The sequence below is a fragment of the Narcine bancroftii genome, chromosome 3 (assembly GCF_036971445.1).
Source record: "Narcine bancroftii isolate sNarBan1 chromosome 3, sNarBan1.hap1, whole genome shotgun sequence".
NCBI classification, from domain to species: Eukaryota; Metazoa; Chordata; class Chondrichthyes; order Torpediniformes; family Narcinidae; genus Narcine; species Narcine bancroftii.
The window spans coordinates 179,240,635-179,263,024 of NC_091471.1; the positions used below are offsets into that span (position 1 = coordinate 179,240,635).

The 22,390-nt window shown below is 39.2% G+C and overlaps 1 protein-coding gene across 1 annotated transcript in view; it reads right to left on the reverse strand.

Annotated features, from left to right (window-relative positions):
• LOC138757901 (cytokine-dependent hematopoietic cell linker-like) overlaps positions 1–18,821 on the reverse strand; it is a 121,372-nt gene extending 102,551 nt beyond the window's left edge. Inside the window, exon 1 of the mRNA XM_069925993.1 lies at positions 18,651–18,821. The gene's annotated coding sequence lies outside the window, so the exon portion shown is untranslated. The remainder of the gene's footprint in view (positions 1–18,650) is intronic.
• Between the last annotated feature and the right edge of the window lie 3,569 nt (positions 18,822–22,390).

Here is a 22,390-nt window from a genome sequence, read left to right on the forward strand (position 1 = left end):
GTCAGGGCCCCCAAACCTTTTAGACCATTGATCCCCTTCATGGAATCCTTGATCCCTCAGCATCACCCAGGCATGTTCAAATAAATAAATAAACAAATAATAATTAAATAGACATGCAGTTTCCATATGCATTAGTGAGGGAAACTGCATACCACTTTGGTTGGAGATTGTTGAGTTTTAGTTGTAAGTCACCATGCTATTCTAAGTTCAGTCTGTCTTTCTGTTTTGTTATAACCCCATTTGTGTGGCTAAAACCATCTTCAATCATGTACGAACTTGGGCATGCAAATAAAAATGGCTCAGCCGCTGGACTAAGCAGTGTTTGCATTGCTCCAATAGTCACTGAGGCTTTTACTTTTGAACAATGATATAACTTCGAGTTCACACACATATCAATGAGTTCATCTTCTAAGTGAGATTCAATGTCTATATGTTGCATTTCTAAATCAAATGGTTTACCAATCCAGCCAGGGATGTGAATTTTCTCCTGGTCCTCGAAATGTACTTTAAAGTCTTCCCTTAATTTTTCAAGGTGCTTTATGTATATCTCCAGATCACAGTCTGAAATGTTTTCATCTTCTTCCATTTGCTGTAAGTTTGAAAAATGCTTAAAATCTCTAAGTGCCAATGACAATTGAAATAGGCCTATTTTGACTTGGAAACCTATTGAGATTGTTTGGGCTTGAATAATTGTAATATCTTTACCTTGCAGATGTTTCTGTACTTCATTAAAGTTTGAATATAGGTCTGCCAAATAGAACAGATGATTCTCACAATTCTACAATGCGTCACATAGTGATGGGTCCACATACGTAAGAAACGCCACAATTGAGTCATAGAAGTCAACAAGTCTTTAAAAGCTATCACCTCTTGACAACCACCTTGCCACAGTATGCAATAGTAATTCATTCAAAGTTACATCATTTTTTTCACGTAACATTGCAAAGAGAATTGAGAGGATGTGCTTTAATTTTATTGACTGACTTGATACATTCTTTTAAGGCATCATGCAATTCACCATTGAGTTTTTGGCTACAAGATGGTGGCTGTGTAATAAATAGTGAACAGTGTGTACATTTGGAATCTTTTCCTTGAGTAAAGTGGCAAATCCTCAGTAATGGCCAGTCACTGCTGTGATATTCCCAGGGAAACATTGTGTTTCTTCAAATAATCCTCCAAACATGGAAAAGTTGTCTCATCTTTGTTATTTGGCAAACAAGAACTCATCAACAGTGCACTTTAGGCTTGGACTAATACCTCACATAGGCAATGAGAATATTTGAATTGCTGAAAGTTGCTTCATCGAGTTGGATGGAAAACTTGCAAAGTTGAAGCTCAGCTGCCAAAGTTTTCTCCACATCATCAGTCATCTCAGTGCCATGCATTTCAGAATAGGTTGAGAGTCTTTCTTCGTAACATTTTCAATCACATCTTTAATTGCTAGTACAGTACAACTCCAATTATCTGAAATTGGATTCTCCAAAATCCTCATTTATCCGAAATTATTTTGGAGCTGAGCTGACCAGGGATCTCGGGTTCCCATTGACAGCGCAGACTTCGGGCTTCCAGCGGCAGTGTGGACCTCAGACTCCCAGCAGGAGCGTGAACCTTGGGCTCCTGGTGGCAGTGTGGACCTCGGGGCCCTGGCTACAGTAGGAACCTTGGGCTCCCGGCAGGAGTGGGAACCTCGATGGGGAGTGTCGGTGATCGGCAGTGGCTAGTATTTCTTTGGTGAGAATCAAATATTATTTTATTGCTTTAAAAGCCTTCCCTTATTGTTTGTTGTTATTTAGACACGGTTACAAGTGAGTTGGTGTTGCTACTGGGCTGTTTTTTAAAATTGACCAGTTCCACGAAAAAAAAACACATCAGCAATTGACCATTTCAGATCATCAGAGTTGCACTGTGCTATGATCTCCTCACCAATGCTATACAATTTTCCTTTCTTTGCTATATTAAGGGAGATTTCTGATTTTTTTTTCAGCGCCTTAAAAAAATCAAGATCTTTGTTTTTCTTATAAGAGGGAACCCTTTCGAGGTGGTCTTTCATCTTCACAGGTTTCATGGCATCATTACTGAAAGTTTTTTTCACATAACAGGCACACAGGCATTGTTTCATTAGATAGTGAAGGGTTGAATCCCCCATTGTGCTTTCTCTGCCAAATGGACGTAAACCTCCTCTGTCCCTTTGACATAGCAGTTGAAAGCGCGATTTTATTGTGTGGAGAATCACTAGTGTGCATCAAGCTAGACGCAGGGACAGGTCTGACAGCGAGTGATGGCCATGAGCATATGGGGGCAAAGCACCTCGCTTAGGTTGCAATGTACTTGAATGCCCCCCTTTGGTGTTGTTGCTGCTGACCTTTCAGACTTAATGCGCTGGTAGATGCTCCGTTATCTAATTTGGACTGACCCTGTCGGAAACATTCCCTTTCCATACCTTGAAGAAGGGCTCAGACCCGAAACATCAGTAATACAGTAAAACTCCTGATATCCGGCACCTATGGGGATTGGTAGATGTTGGATAAGTGAATTTTCTGGTTGCTTGAAATTGCGTGTTGTGTGATTGGTGGACTGATGGTGAGCTGCGCCAATTTTAAACTTCCATATTTTTTATCTATTTATTTACAACAATTTGTTTGCTGGTTGCTTGAGGCTGCTAGTTGCTTGAATTCCGGACACCTCCTATGGTCGTTGCGAGGCCTGGTGAGTTCCTTCAGTATGTCTGTGTTTTTACTTCGAGACATTCTGTTTGTTTTAACATTCCTTTCCCTATCTTCTCTCCAACTGAGAACTATGAAGCATTCTGGTTCTGTCAAAAGGCAGCGTTAATTGTTAACGTGAAGCGTTAATTGTTTCTCCTTCCACGGATGTTGCCTGGGTGTTGTTTCAGATTACTGGCATCTGGAAATTTGTTTGATTTCCCTTCAGCAGTACTGTAGTTTTAGAGAGCAAAAATAACTGCTGAAGTTGAGGGTCGAGGAAGGTTGTGTCAGCACCACATGAATCTGTGCGAGAGTAGAAGAAAGCAATCTCATGGGATGTATGGCACTTTATCGCATGTCTGTGTGGCACACAAGACAAAGAATGCCTTAAACAAGAAAGTCTGCAGGTGATGGTGCTGAGTGCAATGTGCAAACATGCTGGAGAAGCTCAGCAGGTCACACAGCATCCATAATAAATAAAGGCTAACCAATGTTTTGGGTCCAGACCAGAATCATTGGGTATCCTTTACTTCCTATGGATGCTGTGTGATCTGCTGAGTTTCTTCGGCACATTTGTGTATTGCACAAAGCACATCTCATTTGATGTGGTGAATGAATGATTGCAGAATTGCTTTAACCTGGTGTACTTGGAGACCATCAAAAGGGCCAAATTTGGAAACAAAGCTAAGATCAAGCAAGACTGTAGTTGATTATACAATGGTGGTAAATATCTGTCATAACCTTGGAATTTTGGGAACCTTCTGAAAGTTTGCATGTAGTAAAAAATGAGCAAATTTCAAAATAAATGATTGAACACCACTATCTGAGGGTGCATGTAAAATTGCCAAATAAGATAGCACAGTATTTCAGCCAGTGTGCAAACTCATTGGTTTATGATTGTACGCAGCAGCAAAGGTGAAGCTGCAATGTCAACCCTGAGATGGGTGAGTAGATTTGGCCTAACTGCTAATGCAGTGACGATCACCCAGCCCAGATATGCCAGGTTAGCTCAGAAAACTGTGGATAAAGTGTTGGAACCAAGGGGTTGTAATCATGGAAAATATGCCTATGTACTATTCATTATGTATTCATTAATCCATTACTATGTAACAATTTATTATTTACTTCAATTATACTGTTTAAGGGAAATATTAATGCAATTAAGTAAAAACCAAAGTTGGCTGATTATAGTTTGTGTAGAATTTGCTGCCTCCAAAAACAAAATGGATAAACCAGACAGGATGAGGTTGGAGGAACCATAGGGACAGTGATTTATTCTGAAACAGGCTAGGGACAGGAAGGTAAGTGGATTGCAAGGATAAGTGATAAGAGTACCAGGACTGAGAAGGTCAGAGACAAATAAAATGTATAAACCAATTTAGTAGGAATACTAAGTCATAAGGGTACACGGGAGGTGTTGATTAGAACAGAAGACTATGGCCAGGCGAGAACAAAGAAATAATTAGAAATATCTGGGGTATGAATTGACTTCTGATCAAAACAACAGGATGTTCTGGCCTTGGGGATTAAGATAGGAGGTCTACACTATCGATAATTTCAGAGCAGGAAATTGCTGGAGATAAATTTTATGCAAGGAGTTTATCAAAGAAAGCCAACTCGTGGTCAATGTAACAATGTTGATCTATATAAACAGAAGAGACTGGACAGTAGGAGTCAGTCTTGGGGAATAGCTCACCGAGCAGGTGACTTATCAACTAACGACTGGACCAGAGGTCTGTTAAGCTTTATTCTTGTACTATGTAATAAACTGATTGTGAAACTGAATACCTTCTTCTATCACTTCATTCAACAAGCACGCTGGACTCAGGCAACACATAGACCAAATTGAGGGGAGGGTAAAGCCAGAGTCCGACAAAAGCTCGATCCAGAATTAATCACATCCAATCAGCACAAGAGGGTCACCAATTGCAGAAAGCTTCTGTGTTCAACCAAAAATTCTTGTTTAACATTGAAGGTGGAGAAAAGCTTGCAAATCAAAACCTAAATTTATAAATGCCACAGGTGGAAATGATGGAAAATGTAGCAATTTTAAAATTAAATGATTGATGTATTGAAATGAACATTAAGCAGCAACTTTTATTTTTAGCAGAGAAGTTCCAGCAAAACGCAAATAGCACATTAATGATAAAGACCTACTCTGGTGAGACACCGGAAACCATGGGTTAGATACAATGTGTGCATGGTCAAAGTTACTAGACATAGCAGTTGAACGTATAAGCAGAAAATTGCCTCTAAGAGCAAAAGGTGGATTGGAAGAATGGACATAATTCAGTCACCTTCCAAGCTTCTTGAGAAAAATGCAGACCAATAAAAGGATTCATGTACAGGGATTAAGTGGAACAAAACCGACAAACACATTCATGCAAATGCAGTCAATTTACCACAGGACTGGATTGGTCCCACATGCACTGTTGAAGAGGAGCTGAACAATGCAAATAACAGTATGTTGGTTGAAACTGTGGAAAGTGTCTGGGCCACAACCATTATTGCCATGCCCCTAATTGGTAAAATTGTCTGACTTTGAGGAATTAAAACGGAACAATCAACTGACAGTTTCAGGGTCCAAGGTTTTGACCAGATTGGCCTGTCTCGCAAATAGGCTGAATTAAATGTGACATTCAACAGTCAGAAGAGAATTTATTGACCAACCATGCTGCCATATGGCATGAAATCAAGGGATCTCAGACCGCTATGGACAACATGTAACAGGGAGATCAGTTTTTCAATACAACTAAGAGGGAGTTTAGTTTAAAGTACTGACACTCCTCATCAACTTTTGAACTCATGGGGAAAGAAGCAGCAGAAGGTGTATGATCTCTGTGAGAGAATTTACAGCAATGAATTCCTTCTGGTGCACTATGAGACCACTTGAACATTGAAGTTTGCATGCAATGCCTCCAGTATAAAGTCTTGTTATAGGTAATGGCCAGCAGAGGCTTTTTAATTGCACACTATCAAAGAATTAGAAGAGCTATAGTCAGATACAGAAGTCAAAAGCATCTGGGATCATAAGGCTCCATCATTTCTGGTCTGCTGACAATAAGAATTAGCAATATGAGTTGTCCATCTCCATTCAATATGATCATGACTGATCTGGCCATGGACTCAACCCCACTTACCCCTCTTTTCACCATTTCTCTACCATGCAAAACCATTGACCACAAACTCTTCTGGCCATTCTGGGACATCAATCCACTGATAATACAATTGTACCTTTGTATCTTGATGGATGCATTGCCACCCTTGTCTAATTACGATAATGAACACAGAAAATGGATGATCACAATTACCTTACTAATCTATTCATATACATAAAGTAATGTTGTTAATACATTTTCGTCAATATTATATATGGATGTATAAAATTGTGCATGTTACACACAGTAATATTGTTTGTGGTCATGATATTAAAGGAGGAATCATTGTTAAAGCATGAGAATATAAAGCCTTTCATTCACAGATTTGACAAGCTGGTTGCAAATCGTAGGGATTACAGAATTGCAAAGTGGAATGATAGAAGATCTTCATTCAAAGTGTATTGTCAACTCAAAGGCAGCACCTCCTAGCAGGCACTAGATGGCGATACCAGTGGTGAGCAGTGGCTATGAGGGGTTGGAGACTGGGGAGAAGTAGACCAGTTCAGGACACCAGTATCGAGGAGAACTCCCCCATTGAGAATGAGAAGCCGAGGAGACAAATGATAATGGTAGCAGACCAGTGAGGTGCTCAGTGACTCAGGGACCCACACAGTCTGTAGGCAGTTTGTGGTTGGGGGACCTGTACTGGCTGCAGGATGCTAGAAGCTGGCTCATGGGAACCAGGTAACAGAGTCAAGATTTGAGAGGGCACTGGGAGCAAAAAAGGTTATCGAAGGGCCTTGACCGCTGAAGTGATCCTGATCATGTCCGAGGTTTGGACCTGGAGCTTGGGCTGTCGATGGATCAAACAAGAGTCTGGGTGGCTGCAGAGGCTGCAGGAGTGCTGGAGGTGAATCCACGGACACTCAGTAACATTGAAAGGAGTCTACTTTGCTTCTATTTCTCTTGCACTGTAAGGGGTGCTGGGAGACACTAATGGCGACTCTCTGCCTTACGGCAGGCAAAAGGCAATTTTGTGCAATATTACATGTTCTGTACTATTACAAGTCAATAAGGGATCTTTAGTCTTGAATATATTTACCTGGCAGTGACAAAAGGCTGGTCAGCAAGTGCACAGTCTGCCCAAACATACAATCACAAAACCCCAAGGCCATTTCAACATGTCCACAGAGACTACAACCGGAAAGGTGAGGACAACTTCCTATGTAGGTGGACCATCTTTCCAGATGGATTGAGGTCAAGCAATTAGGGCTATACACCACAACTTCATGCATTGTAGAATAACACCCAAGCTCCCTGACAAAATTGTTTTAGACAATAGTCCACTAGTTTGTTGTTTCAATTGAAAGCAAAATGCGACCAAAAATTGCCTCACATCTCTTCCCAAATGGATAAGCGGAGAGATTGGTAGACACCGTGAAAATTGCTTTGAATTGAAGAAATGATCAGAGTTTGTTAAAAGAAAAATAAAATAAGTCAAAAATTATAAAAAGCTGCGGATGCTTGAAATCTGAAACATAACCAGAAATTCCTAGAAAAACTCAATATATCAGGTAATAACTATGGAAAGAAAAGCAATCTGCATTTCAGGTCAAGAGATATTTTTTATCACTGTATGCAATGAATACAATAATTTACAAACGTAGGAAACACATAGGCGAGTTGAATGTGGGAAATCCATGCAAACAGCATTATAACTAATTACTAAATTAGCCAATTAGCTAATATACAATTTAGTTAAGAAATAACTGTTAGCTACTAGGCCAGAAATAAACTACTGTTGCAAAGATAAATGAAGTTTGCCTGCTATTAGAATAATGAAAACATCTAAGGCTGATCTTCTTACATTCTAATTCTGTCATTAGAACATAAGAAGGTCAGCCTTAGATATTTTAATTCCACTTCACTTTATTGGCGCATATTTTCAGTTTTATGTTGTGGAAAGTTTGAATGATAAATTAAGAAACTCAATGATATGTTAGTCATAATCACCACCTTTCTACTTGCATTTGTGATTTTGCTACAACTAGTAGAAGAATGACCTTCAGCCCAGCATGCCCTGGAACGAAGTGGCACGTTTCTGCTCATATCCATCAAATGTCTTTCCTTTTTAATCAATACAGACTATCATTCCAAATCTGAGATCATAATCGCTGGTCAGGCATTGGAAAACGACATCCGACTTCACAGTTGAAAATGAACCAAGGGAAAATGTAAACACAAAATAATGTCCACTTCTGAAGCTTGTGCTTAAAAGGAAATATTGTACAAGTGAAAATAAGATCAATCATAAATAAGTAATTGGTCCCTCTATGTTCAGCCATCTGGACAGTTCTCTCCTTCTAGTTTATTATTGCATCTTTAAGGAATTAATGGAAAATTCCACCTCTACCTTACTTATTTATTCTCAGTATCCTTGCTGTGTTGTTAATGCTGTATCCACCATCAAGGCCAAGCCCAAGTTGAAGTTTGTTTCTTCTACCAAGATGCAGTGATAGAGATTGTTTTGCGAGCAGTCCAGCTAGATAGCTCACACTTAATACAGCAAGTAAGACACAGTACAGAGGTGCAGAGTTAGAGGGGAAGATTATTGATAAAGAAGAAAGGCAGTATAATTTTGTTACTTTGATGTTCATTCAGGAATCTGATAACAGTTGGAAAGACATTGTCTTTGAATCTGATGTTGCATGATTTCACACTTATAGATCTTTTTCCAGATTTTGTGGGAGGGGAAAAGGGAGTTATATGCAGGATGGGATCAATATTTTAAATATGTTGGCTGCTTTTCCAAGGCAGCAAGGTTTATAGATGGAGTAAAAGGAAGGGAGGTGAATGAATGATGGCCCTAGCTGCATTCACAGCACTCTGCAGTGCAGTTCCCATACCACGCAGTGATCCACCCTGACAGGATGCTAGGTACTGGTGCACTTTCTTGACATTGCATCAATGTGGATGGACCAGAACAGGTCATTGAAGATTTTTTTACATCCAGGAACTTAAGGCTGTCTGCTATATCCACATCATCCCATTGAATCAGACTGGGGAGAGAGCTCCATCTCCTTTGAGAAGTGCAGAGCCATCTATTTGGTCTTACTTGACATTGAGGGAGAGACTCTGGAGGGAAATTTAATGGATCAATAACCCAAAGCCATTTTTTGACACCACACCATTTGTTTTTATGTGTCTTCTTACAAATGAACAACAAAATGTTATTGTTATTTCTCATATGCTGGGATCTCACTCTGTCTTTTCATGAAGTTATAACGCTGCATCAAGTAAATCCAAGGAAGATGTAACACCTCAGATCCATTGTGAAGGGAGTCTTGAGCAATTACCCTAATTAGAGGAAGAATGGTGTCAGACAGAGAAGGAATGAAGGAGATGAAGAATTAATGTATCACACTCAAATAGCTTGTGCATGTTCACATTCCACTCTATTTGTTTGTAGACTTTAGATTAAATTTTGGAGTACTGAAGAAGGACATATATCCAAAACTTCAATTGGTCTGAAATAGTACTTTGGCTATCAGTAGGTCATGAAAGGGCATTGGAAACATTACAAGGGAAGAAATGAGTAATGTAATGAAAGGAATGACTTCAATACCTTAATTTTGTTCCTCTGTAATTTACTTCATCTCTGACCTATGTTTTATGTAGGTCATGTCTTTGTTTTAGTATAAAGGCAGGTTAGCTGCATTGGGATAAATTGTAGCTCATCATAAAAATTCCATAAATGAATTGTTCCTCATCAGTTCACAGGCAGAGATGGTTTCAATTTCCCTCCTCCAATAGATCTACAATTTAACGCTTTTTTAAATTGCCTGCCATGAGATTAAAACATATTGTGAAGAACTGTGTATTGCTTTTTTAAAGTATAGTTCCTTACAAATTTATTTTCAATTTAACAGATAACATATCATGGTGTGGAAAAATCAAGGACCTCTCATATTATAATAACTAGCTTTATGTTACTTACTGTTTTCTCGTTTCTTATTTTAGAAATAAATCACAAAACAATTTTAAAAAAATGATGCATCAGCAATTGTAATTGAAAATTTGGAATCAGAATTGGGTTGCCTGCAGAAAGTAGAGGGTAGTAGTTGACAGAAGCTATTCTGCCTGGAGGTTAATGACAATGGAGTTCTGTGGGGATCTGTTCTGGGACCCCCTGCTCTTTGTGATTTTTATAAATATCCTGGACAAAGAAGTAGAGGGACGAGTCAGTAAGTGTGTGGATAGCATGAAGGTGGGAGGAGTTGTGAAGAGTGTAGAAGGTTGTTGTTGGTTACAACAAAAATTGACAGGATGCAGAATTGGGTGCAAAAGTGGCATATGGAATTTAATTCAGGTAAGTGTGAAATGATGCATTTTGGAAGGTCAAATGAAGGCAGATTACATGGTTAATGGCTGGATTCTTAATAGTGTGGAAGAACATTGGGATCCAAAGCATTTTGATAGGTTAGTTAAAAAGGCTTAGGGTATGCGGTCTTCATTCCTCAGATGATCGAGTTCAAGAGTCATGAGGTAACGTTGCAGCTCTATAAAACAATGGTTAGATTACACTTTGAAATCTGTGTTCAATTCTGGTCACCTCATTATGGGAAGGATCTGGAAGCTATGGAGACGGTGATAAGGAGATTTACCAAGATGATGCCTGAATTGGAGGATGTGCTTTATGAGGTAAATTTAACAGAGCTTTGCTCATTGCTGAATTCAGCAGCTCCCTAATCAATACCCAAGAAGGGCAGAGTGAGTTGCCTCACTGACTATGGCTCATTCGCGCTCCCATCTACTGTGATGAAATACTTTGAGGGGTTGGTTATGGCCTGAATTAAATAATACCTGAGTAAAGATGCCACCACAATCACTCCTCATCAGATGCAATCTCACTGGCTCACCACTCAGCTCTGGATAACCTAGACAACAGCAACACGTACATCAGGCTACTTTTCATTGAGTACAGGTTAACTTTCAACAGCATCATATCCAGAATATTGGTCAATGAGCTCCGAAACCTGGGCCTTTGTAACTCCCTCTGCAACTGGATCCTTGACTTCCTCATCAGAAGACCTCAGTCAGTATGAATCAAAAACAATCTCTCCTCCTCACTGACAATCAACACAGGCGCCCCTCAAGGATGCGTGCTTAGCTCACTGCTCTTCTCACTATACTTTCATGACTGTGTGGCCAGAAACATTTCAAATGCCATCTACAAAATTGCCCACGACATCGCAGTCGTCAACAGAATTACAGATGGCAATGAAAAAGCATTCAGGAATGAGATAGATTAACTAGTTAAGTTAAGTGGTGTCACACAATCTTAAGCTCAGCGCTAGTAAAGCTAAGGCACTGATTGTAGACTTCAGGAGATGGAAATAAAAAAAAAACATGTACTAGTCCGCATCAAGGGGTCAGCAATGGAAAGGGTAAAAACTTCAAATTCCTGAGTATCACCATCTTGGAAGATCTATCCTGGGATGTCCATGTCAATGAAATCATGAAGAAGACTTGCCAGCAGCTATGCTTTGTTACGAGTTTGAGGAGATTTGGCATGTCACCAAGGACTCTTGCAAATTTCTACAGGTGTACCCATGGAGAGCATTCTCACTGGTTGCATCACTGTCTGGTATGTAGGTGCCAATGCAAAGGACAGGAAAAGATGAGAGAGATGTGTGAAATTGGCCATCATAGACATCTGTCTTCACTCCATCCAGGACATCAATAAGAGGCAGTGTCTTAAGAAAGCAGCCTCTATCCTCAAGGACACTCATGACCCAGGCTATACCCTCTTCTTGCACTATGTTTATTTATTTTGAAATGTGGTTTATCTCATTTGCACTGTGAATGCTGCCCCAAAACAACTAATTTCATTTTCTCTTCTACATTTATCTGTTTATTTATTTATTCATATGTAATTTAGAGCAATATTTGCCTCTGTACTGCTGCCACAAAAGAACAAATTTTGTGACATGCTCTTGACAATAAATTCTGATTCTGAGATTTGATTTTGATTTATTTCTGGAGCAAAGAAGGATGAAAGGCAATTTAATAAAAGTCTACAGGGTTATGAGAGGCATTGATAGTGTGGACAGCAAACACCTCAATCCCAAGGTAAGAGTGACAAACATCAGAGGACATCTGTACGATGTAAGGGGAGGAAAGTTTAGGGGAGACATCAGGGTAAGTTTATTACACCGAGAGTAGTGAGCATTTGGAATGCATTGGCAGGGGTGGTGGTGAAAGCTGGTGCAATGGGGACTTTTAAAAGACTGTTTGGCGCATGGATATAAGAAAAATAGAAGGTTATTGGGTTTAGAAACTGTAAGTTTCTTTCAGTTGGCACAACATCATGGGCCAATGGGTCTGTACAGTGTTGCGATGTTCTATGTTCTATTTAAATAAAATATTAGAGGTAGAATTAATACCCAGTGCATTTTTGGGCACTGGCATACTATCATTATATGCTAAATTAACAAGAGTTTTAAGAGGTGACTTGCCTCTTTTTCCTGTGGTTTCAACTTCCATTCAGAAGACAGACCTCAAACCTTAAATAGACACAACAGTAGTGCTGTGTGTATTTACTGAATTGTTACATTTCAGACAAGATTCCTATCTGGGCATCTCTTGGATGTACTCTAAACACTATAGATAGCTGCAATGTTTCTTTACCCAATGAGTTGAACATATTCTATGCCCACTTTTTGAAGAGAACTGAACAGTGCCTACTAGAATCCCTGAAAATGCTGAGGACCCTGTGATATCTGTCTCAGAACATCATTCAAAAGGGTAAACCCTTGCAAGGCATTAGCCCCTCATGCATACCTAGCAGGGTACTGAAAATCTGCACCAACCAACTAGCCAGAGTTTCCATGGACATTTTCAACCTCTCATTGCTGTAGTTAGAGGTTCCCACCTGCTTCAAAAGGGCATCAATCATCCCGGTACCCAAGAAAAGTACTGTTTGCTGCTTCAACGACTACCACCCAGTCGCACTAACTTCCACTGTGATGAAATGCTTTGAGGGATTGGTCATAGCCAGAATTAACATTTACCTCAGTAAAGATCTGGACCTACTGCAATTCGCCTATCATCACCATTGCTCAGCAGCAGATGCAGTATCGCTGGCTCTCCCCTCAGCTTTGGATCACCTTGAAAACAGCAATTCATACATACAACTGCTCTTCAACAACTACAACTCGGCCTTCAATACCATTATTCTCTCAGGACTGGTTAAGAAGTTACAAACTCTAGGCCTCTTGTACCCCACTCTGCAACTGGATCCTTGACTTTCTCATCAGAAGACCACAGTTAGTATGAATTGGAAACGTTTCCTCCTCATGGATTACAAACACAGGCACACCCTAAGGTTATGTGCTTAGCCCACTGTACTACTTATTATACATGCATGAATGTGTGGCCAGGCACAATTCCAATGCTATCTACAAGTTTGCCAATTGTAGAGCGCATCGAAAGAACCAAAGACTTGTTGATCCAAACCAAGGCTTTTATTAACTAAAAAACTGGAGCGTATCACATGTAGGTTGACCAGTCCAGAATAACCTGGTCTGGCTAGGAGCAATCCTTTAAGACCTGCCAGTAGGTGTGGCTATGCTCTCATCCAATCACAGTCATCCTACACTATAATCTGTACATATACACATTGGTGATAGAATCTGTACTATCACACCAATGACACCACAGTTGTTGGCAGAATCACAAATGGCAATGAGGAAGATAAATCAGCTCATTGAATGGTGTAATGACAACAACCTTGCTCTCAATGTCAGCAAAATCAAGGAGATGATTGTGGACTTTAGGAGGAAACCAGGGGAACATGACCCAGTCCTCATTGAGGGCTCAGTAGTGGAGAAGGTCAAGAACTTCAAATTTCTGAGTGTCAACATCTCCAAAGATCTGTCCTAGACCCTCCATGAAGAAGGCTCGTCAGTGGCTATACTTCATGAAGGTGTTTGAGGAGATTCGATATGTCACCGAAGACTCTTGTAAACTGTGGAGAGCATTCTGGCTGGTTGCATCACTGCCTAGTATGGAGGTGCCAAGTCTCAGGACAAGAATAAACTCAAGAGGGTTGTTAACTCATCTTGCAACAACACAGGAACTAGACTTCACTCCATCGAGGACATTGACATGAGGTCGTGTCTTAATGTTCGGGGTTTAAATAGTACGATTAAGCGTAAGCATAATCGTACTATGTGCATGTGTTTGGTAGAGATATGATTTTACCTGAAATGATTAAATTTGAGACTTTTCTTATGAGGGTACCAGAGAAGGGTTATATTTTAGTTATGTATCAAATATTACAGGATGGTATGGATAAAAAGGGTTGGAATAAATCTAAAGGTAAATGGGAAGTCGATATTGGTTTTATTTTTTTCTGAGGATGATTGGTCAGATATTTGTTATGATAGTGTAACTAGACTGATAAATGCATGTTATGCGATGATTAATTATAATTTTTTACATTAATTATATTTAACACCTGAAAAATTGAAAAAATATGGTCGTTAGGAATCAGATTTGTGTTTTAGATGTAGTACCACTGTTGGAATTTTTTTTCATGCGGTTTGGGACTAGATAAACTTCAATTTGCTTTTGTGTATTTAGCGCTATCTGTAGCGAAAAAATGTATTGCTGGTACGTGGAAAGATACGAATATGATTGATATTAATAGATGGCATAATGAGATGAAATATTGTTTAATAATGGAATAAATTACATATGTTTCACAGATAACTATAGTTTTTTTAATTAATAGGTGGCTGTTATATTCAGAATATTTATATTTTGATTTATATTGACTAGATTTTAAGATGTATGCTTTACTTTTCTTTATTTTTTTTTCTCTTTTCTTTATGGCTCTCCTTAGGAGAGATGGCTGAAAGGAGGGGGGGGGTGGGGGTTCTTTCCTTTTTTTTTCTTTCTTTTTTTAGATATATATAAAATATAATGTTCATGCTTTGTTTATTGTTATATATGTTACTTATTATCTGTATTTTGAATGAATAAATAAAGTTTTTTAAAAAAGCAGCCTCTATCTTCAAGGACCCCCACCACCCACTTCACTCTGCTACCATTGGGAAAAAGGTACAGGAGCCTAAAGACGAACACTCAGCAGCACAGGGACAGCTTCTTCCCGCTGCCATCAGATTCCTGAATAATCAATGAACCAAAGACACTGCCTTACTTTCCGTGCACTATTATTTTAATTGTTATAGCCATGTTGTAAGGTGGTTATAATATGAATGGTTGCACTATGATGCTGTCGCAAAACACTGCATTTCATGACAATAAATTCCCAAGGTACAAACTGAATAAAATCAGCAGAGATCAGGCCAATATTTATTCCTCAGTGAACATTGGAGAAGAGATTAAGTGAACATATCTCATTGCTATTCACAAGGCTGTGCTGCATGCGACTTGGCTGTCATGTTTTTCATTTTATGACAGTGACTATACTTTAAAACTATTTCTCTGTCAGTAAAGTGCTTTGGAATGAGCTGAGGTCAGGGAAAGCTGAATTCCTTTGGATCATCAGACTGTGGAATTACCTGTTCAATCAAACTTTTTTGTAAAAGTTCTTCTTCTTTGGCTTGGCTTCTATAAACTACACATATGAACCAAGCTATGGTATGTCATTGGAGAATTGACTAACTCCTGTTCCTGACTAGAAATGACATATCAGACTGATATTTGCTACAAATTAAAGCAGAAAATGCTGGAAGCCCTCAGCAGGTAAGGGTGCAAAGTTAGAATTAGAAGTGACTTGGGGTCTTTGATCTGAAATGTTAACTCTGTTTCTCTTTCCATAGATGATGCCTTCACCTGCTGAATATTTTCAGCATTTTCTGGTCTTATTTCAGTGTTCCTGCATCTGTGATGCTTTGATTTTCAGACTTATAGCTACTCCTTTCTGAACAGCCAGAGTTTAAATCTATACATTTTTCTCTCCACACCAGACAATTTAAACCAATAATGAATTAAGAGCATAGTTAACCAATGCAAAATTCAGTCTTTAGACTAAAAAGTATAGCATTTCTTGGTATAGGATGGTTATCCTCTGTTTGATAAAATAAATAAAGTAAACTGAGCTGTTAAAGAGCAGACACAAAACCCATTTCATACTGCTAAGTATATATGGGTTGAACCAGCCAATTTAGCAGGTTCATGGTGGGTAATCTGGCAGTGTGAAAGGCCCCAACCAGGCAAGGTAAGTAAAAATCAACCAGGCTCTGACTCTTGGTGGGGGCAATGTCAGAGCCCAGCCGACTTAACTAAATACATGCACTCTGTGATTGGTCTACTAGACTTACCGGGCACCATTAGTGATGTTACTGCCTGCGTGCTTGTGTCAGTCTGACAGTTCTATTTCACAGCGAGGCTGGCCATGCTCTGACAGCCCTGCCGACTGCACAGTTATGTGCTGTGAAATATAATTGTGCAGTCAGCGGGGCCGTCAGATCGCGGCCAGCTGCGTTGTGAAATAGAACTGTGCAGTTGGCGGGGCTATCAGAGTGCCGCACGTAATACGCCGTTTGGGGCATCATTGCTGAAGGCGGGACTCCCCCTGAACATCTCAGGTTCCTGATGAACCAGGCAAATGATGTTGCAGTGGGAAAGGTTCCCCGGGTGCAGCGTGCCCAGTAAGTTTACTTGCTTCCTAGGAGGGTTGGCGGTGTGAAAGGCTACTCTTGCTGTAATCTTGAACAAAGTAAGAATTGCTGGAGGAACCCAATGGGTCAGACAGCATCCATGGGCAGAAAGCAAAAATCAATGCTATGGGTCTGGACCCTTTATCGAGACTCAGCTAAAGGAAACATTGACCGAACTGAACTGTGAAATGTTTAATGCATTATTGTGTACTTATATCAGAATTAATACAATCTAAACCAAAATCTAGAGCTCATATTGTTTAAAGCTGCTCAGACTATAACAGCTGAACTGTACTGAACTGAAGCTGTTTAAATGGTCAGCTGATTTTAAGTAATTAACAAGTAACAAAACATTGCCGCTTCATACCAATATGCAAATAATTGTCGTTGCTTAAATTTTTCTCTAGTTTTACTTAAATATCTGATAATTCAATGTGTAGATTGTGAGTGGATTTGTAAAATTTTATGTCTAGAAATTAAACCGTGTCATTTCCTTGGTGTTAATATGTCATTAATATGTTAACATGTCATTAACAATTCCCTATAAAAAAAGATCTTTAAATGGCTTTAAAGCCATTGTCTTTGTGCTGATTTTAACAATGCCATCCTGTGAATCTTGGGCAGGGAAGGTGATTGGTGTCTCTACCTTTGTCAGATGTCTTTCATCTTTGTTGCATTTACTTCTGACTTAATGACCACTGAACCACTTCTCTTTTTGGAGGATTTGTTCTGACATTTCTGGCCACTTAAATTTGATGAGGAAAGCTGCTGAAACAACCTGGGGTAGCAGTGACAGGATTGGATCTATCGATCTGAAATTTGCTTTGTAGAGACTTGCGCAGAAAAAAAAAATCAAATACAATGCTGTAAAAAGGGCTCATTTTAAACCTTCAGCATTATTAAAAATTGGTTCATCTGCAAGTAAACATTGAGTTAAAGCTCACGGGAAACAAATTTGGGACATTGAACCAATAACTCTGTTGAAATAAGTAGAGTGAGATGGATGGCAGAAAATAAACAGTGCTGGCATCAAAACATCATGCCCTGTTCATGACTGGTATTATCTAGCCTAGAAGCATGCGCAAATTTGAGTAACACGTGACTTTTGCTCGTACAGTGCCGATTTTGTTTTTGTCACTGGGCCGATGAAATTCAAGATCCATGGTGAATAGCAATTTAGAATTCTTGAGTTATGTATGCAATGGTCCAAAATGTTGAGATATAAAATCTATTGGAGCTTAATACTTTATTATTTTCTAATCACCAGAAGGGCAAAAAAGCAATGCAAAGTGGTGAAAATCATGGCTGGCATGCATTGGATTTGCAATCTGCAATTAATTGCCTGGTGTTATCTGATACCACTGATGTTAAAAACCCTTTTCCTGCTGCCTAAATATAATTTGTACAATTTCATGATTCAATCACATTTGTGCGAATGATCCTTATTAATGATAATTGCTTCCCTGCAATTATTATTTATCTAAAGAGAAATAAGCAAAGGTACGGCTAAATTTTCCCATATTTGGATCAGATTTTAAAATGTCCTATTTGGGTTATGCTATGCAGTGCACCGGCTCAGAAATGGCTCAAGGTTATTTCTTCCATTGCGGTTATTGAACCAGTGTGCTTCATATTTCCTGTTTGATAGGATCTTTGTTCTTGCTTGCGTTGATACTAATCAGTTACATTTTTATCAGGACTTAAGTCACATAGTTGTCATTGCACCCCACCTCCATTAACCAATGCAGTAACCTCACCCGCAGCAGTCACTTCGACCCCTTGATTGTTCCCTCTGAATACTGTAATTGACTACTGATAGTTTTTCTTCACTGTCATTTATTATCACTACAATTGATTTTCTTTCACATCTATAGGTCACAATTTATTCATGTTGCAAAACCATTTGTGCTGAATGTTTCTGCAAGCATCCCATTAGAGGGAATTTTCTTCTTGATCATTCAAGAAGTTCCACTTGTTGAAAGAAAAAGGCAGACACAAGGTAATTTCCAAACTAATGGTTCACTTGATCTTGCCATAAGGTTCAGATATAACATCACTCATGTTCAAGGTAGTTTAACAAAGGCTGTACACAAGAAAGCAATTCAATGAAGAAAATCTGTGGAAGTGTCAGCTTGGCTTAATGGTAGCATACTTACCTCAGATAGAAGGTTGGAGATTATAGGCTCATTACCACATCTATTGAAAGAATGCTGCAATGCTGGGGATGCTGTTCCTTGAATGAGAAGTTGATTGAAGTCTCGTTCACCAGTTCTAGTGGTTGGAACGTCTCCACTGCAATGTTTGAAGATGAGCACAGGTATTCTCCAAAATGCTGATTGACAGTTATCTCCCAGGCAACATCTGTAAAAGAGATTGAGTGGCTCATCGGTAACTTGCTGTTATGAGGCTTTGCTGTGCTCAAACTGGCTGGCAAGTTGTCCAGTCTAGCGACAATGAATATGTTGTAAAAGGAATTCTTATTCTGAAACAAATCTTGTAATGTTTCTGGAATATCAAAGGTGTTTGTGATGGTGTAGAGGTTTTGCAGCATTATTTTACAAACAATCTTAAAGGGTAACAGGTAAATGGAGTGCCTGCCAAACAACATAGCAGTTTTTAAATTGGCTAGGCAGGGTAGACAGAATTTGCAGATGCTTGCATCTGGAGCAAATCAGGATGTGCCACAAACCAATCATCTGCTCCTGTCTCCCAACTCCTCTCCTTCTTCTCCCTAGCTCTCTCCAAATGCCTGTCACCCTTCACCCCACATACATATTTATATTTATAGAAGAACATAAGAAATAGGAGCAGAGTAGACCATCTGGCCTATTGAAATTGCTCTGCCATTCAATAAGATCATGGCTGATCTGGCCATGGACTCAGCTCTGTCTACCTGCTTGTTCTCATAACCCTTAATTCCCCTACTTTGCAAAAAAAAAAATGTCCAACAAGGTATTAAATATATTGGATGTGGCAGCCTCCACTGTTTCCTTGGCAGAGAATTCCACAGATTGTCTACTTCCAGGGAAAAGCAATTATTTCTCATCTCCAACCTGAATTGATTCCCTTGAATCTTGAGGCTATATCCCCGAGTTCTAGTTATCACCCACCAGTCTAAGCAATTTTTTTTTGCCTCTACCTTGTTTATCCATTTCATAATTTTATATGTTTCCATGAGATCCCCTCTCATTCTTCAGATTTTCTGTGAGTACAGTCCCAAGTGACTCAATCTATCCTCAAGGGCTATCTCCCTTATCTCTGGAATCAACCTGGTGAACCGCCTCTGTACTGCCTTCAAAACCAATCTATCTTTTATCAAGTAAGGAGACAGAACTGCACACATAAATATCATGAATGTTATATTATAGTTATTATATTTTTATCATATTATGTTATAAACCTCTATTGAAATGCTCCTGTTTCACTCCTCTCTCTTGCTCTCTTCTTTATACTGGTTATATATATTCTGTCTCCATTTTTCATTCTTGATGCAGGATATTGACCTGAGATGCCAACAATTCCTTTACCTCCCACGGATATTGATGGATTATCTGAAATCTTCAAACGGCTTGTTTTTAGTTCACTTTGGACAGAATCTACACATTGATGAATAACCAAAGGCAGAAATATGAAGCTGATATCAAACACCATCACAAAGATAAAGCCTGGGCGTACATCAAAGTCATCTGAGGTCAAGATTGCACCCAGTTCTGGTATTCATTCGAGCCTGAAAGTTTATTGGTACTTTCTATTCAGGGTCACAGAGGAAGAATGATCTAGATCATGGAAAATGTATGCCAACTTCATCCATCATTGAGAAGAGCAAAATGGAATTCAATACAAATAATATTTTCTTCCTATCATCTACTGGCTGTTGTTTAATGGAAATTAAAAGTCACTTACAAATCACATCAAGAATATTCTTGTTTCTGCCAACATCATCCCGTGGTAGACCAATGGGTATGATTCTAATTGGATGTGCTTGACAGAACTGTATTTTTCTATTCCTCCATTGCATCAGCCTTGGCTGCAACAGCATTGGTGACACATTGCCGGTAACCACTGCCTTTTCCAGTTGTGGCCAAAATTAAAAAGACATTTGGACATGTACATAAAATGAAAGGAGGACATTATAAAATTCCTAGCTGAAACTCAAAGCTCAGCACTGAGATGTAAACAAAGGTGAAATTCATTCTTTGGAGACCATTACTTGTAATCAATTCCACTTAGCTCCTCTCATTGACTGATGATTCTGAGTCGTGTTGATTCCTAGGATCCAGGTCATTCTTCCTATATGAACCTGGATTGAAAGTGTCAACTCCAATGGATTGCTAAAGCCTTGATGGAGTATGACTTTGGCATAAGCCTGTGTTGCTTTAGGAAACTTTTTATTTCATGTGGCATTCGATACCAATTTCACATCCATGTGGGCACTATCAGTGGCTGTTGCTCAACAGACAGATTTTGTAAAGAGTGCAACATTTAATTAAAAGCTGTGTGATTTGGTGGGCATCATATTTACAACATGATTATTTGAGGTAGCTGTTTTGTGAAGTGTTCCCATGAAAATCATCTCTCTAGATTTCATATGTGAATATTGAATTCACCAATTTCAGGTAACCCTTTCTTCTAGTGTTATCCCTCTCTCACCCTCTGATCTACCTCTGGCCTCTCAATTTAATTCCATTTTGCAGCCTCTTAATTACTCATTTTCTAACCTATCCTCCTCCTGCTTCTATCATTCTCCTGCCTATCACTGCACCCATTAGATTCCTCCTCATTTCTCTTTTAATGAATCTCATCATTACCATCCTCAATATTACATTAGAGAACCAGTGGCCTTTGCATCCTGAATTATCACCCTCCAGCACCTGTCTTCACCTTTCCCTTTCCTGCCCCCATATAGCTCCATCTGCATTTTTTTCTTTTTCTTCTTTCATCCATCACTCACCCATCATCTCCCAATTCAGCTGGCTATCATCCTTCACCCTTCCTCAGTTCACCCATCAATTACTTACCCTTGTCCCCCTTTACAGCTCTTTACTCATTATACTGCCGATCCTGTCTCTCCACTCAGTCCTGATGTAGGGTCACAATTGGAAATGCCGACAATTCTCCCCCCCCCGAGATCCTGAATGACTCGCTGAATTTCTCCAGCAGTTTCTTTTTTGCTAAGAGTGTTGCTGTTTAAAAAAGAAGGCAGGGCCAAGCAATTTTATTTTTATTAATCCCAGTGGTGGTAAAATTATTGGAATCGATTCCAAGGATGAACCTTTATTTAGAAAGACACAGTTTCACTGGGGGGAAGTTACCTTGTATATATTAAGAGAAAACTCCATTGAATTTCTTGAGGATGTGAAGATGAAGGTTGACAGAGATTGTGTATTTGATGTAGTCTTCTTGGAGTTTCAGCAAGGAATTTTATAATGTCCTCCTTTCATTTTATGTACATGTCTAAATGTCTTTTTAATTTTGTAATTGTATCCACCTCTACCACTTCCTCTGGCAACTTGTTTCATGTACCCTCACCTTTTTGGTGAAAATGTTGCCCCTCAGGTCCATTTTAAATCTTTCCCTTCTCACTTTCAATCAATGCCCTCTAGTTTTGCCCTTATCCTGATGAGATGATGAGAAGTTATTGTCATTAGATAAAACCAGACTGCACTGAAATTGCTACTTGCTGGAGCCAAACAGGTCTGTACAAAATATCAGCTACAACAGTAAAAAATAAAATGACCACAATAAGCAAAGACAGAAAAATAAATAATAAATATAAAAGGAGAGTTAATAAATACTCACAATTGCAGTTCGTGCAAGAAAAAAATGCAACGTTCCTGAGAAAGAGACTGTGACAATTCACCTTATCTCTTCCCCACATGATGTTTTTGTACCTTTA